The following is a 1,404-nucleotide window of genomic DNA, read 5'->3' on the forward strand; positions in this document are numbered from 1 at the left end:
AGCATGTATGTAAAATTTGTCAACAAAATCTTAGTCAATGGAATTCAAGAACATATCAAAAACACACACATCATGGCCAAGTGGGAATCATACTAGATATGTAAGGATAGTTCAACTCTATGTAATGCACACATAAATAAAGCAAAGGAAAATAGTCATGTGATCATATCAATTGATACAGAAAGGCATTAGAGAAAATCAAACAACACCTGATAAAAACATTAACAAAATAGGAATAGAAGAAAAATTCCTCCTTTTCTTTTGGCACTGCAACCTCAGCCATGAATATACTCAGGCTTCAGAAGAAGCTTGCCTCCAACTGTCCTCTGCTGTGGCAAGAAGAAGGTCTGATTGGACCCCAATGAGACCAGTGAAATTGCCAATGCCTACTCCTGTCACCAAATCTGGAAACTGATCAAAGATGGCCTTATCATCCACAAGCCTGTAATAGACCATTCTAGGGCTTGATGCTGGAAAAAATACCTTAGTGCACCAGAAAGGCAGGCATAAAGTCATAGGTAAGGCAAAGGGATGAGTAGGATGAGAATTCTGCACCTGCTGCTCAGAAGATATGGTGACGCTAAGAAGATTGACCCTACGTGTATCACAGCCTGTACCTGAAAGTAAAGAGGAATATGTTTAATCACAAGCAGAATCTCATAGAAAATACCCACAACCTGAAGGCAAACAAGGCATGTAAGAAACTCCTGGTTGACCAGGTTGAGGCCTGCAGGTCTAAGACCATGGAAGCATGAAAGCACCATGAGGAGTGGCTCCAGGCCAAAAAATAAGACATAATCAAGACTCCGTCCAAGGAGGAAAAGACCAAGAAATAACGCTCCCTTGATCTTGTCTGTACATAGTGGCCTAAGCAATTATATATCACTCATTCAATAAAACCAGGCTTTGTCTGCCAGTCAAAAAAACAATTATTTTTAATTTTTAAAAAGAGAAATTGCACAAAGTAGGATAAATGTAGGATTGCGAGATTGGTTTGAGCCAAAACATCATTTGTTCAAACTCACTAGTTGCTCTTTGAAAACCTTATACTGTGTTGGAACCTACTCAATGGCACTTAAAACAACTTACAAATCCAACAACCAATATTATTCACAATAGAGAGAAACTGAATGCTTTCCCATTTGAACAGGAATCATACAAGCATGCCCTTTATCACCGTTTCCTTTCCATATTATGCATGAAGTCTTAATCAGTGCTGCAAGGCAAGAAAGGAAAACTAAAGGCATTAAAATTGACAAAGAAGCAAAACTTTCCATTTGCAGGTGATATGATCCTGTGGTACCCTGAATTTACTTGATATGGATTTTCTCTCCAGTTGTCTTAATTCTCACCAAATGCTTGGGTGGGACCATGCAAATAGTGTGCATAAAACCCTATCTCTGG

At 38.8% G+C, this 1,404-nt stretch overlaps 1 pseudogene; it reads left to right on the forward strand.

The window, feature by feature from the left end:
- Nucleotides 1–281: 281 nt before the first annotated feature.
- LOC102836767 lies at nt 282–836 on the forward strand (annotated as a pseudogene).
- Nucleotides 837–1,404: the final 568 nt, after the last annotated feature.

Source organism: Chrysochloris asiatica, unplaced genomic scaffold (genome assembly GCF_000296735.1).
Source record: "Chrysochloris asiatica unplaced genomic scaffold, ChrAsi1.0 scaffold00170, whole genome shotgun sequence".
Taxonomy (NCBI): Eukaryota; Metazoa; Chordata; class Mammalia; order Afrosoricida; family Chrysochloridae; genus Chrysochloris; species Chrysochloris asiatica.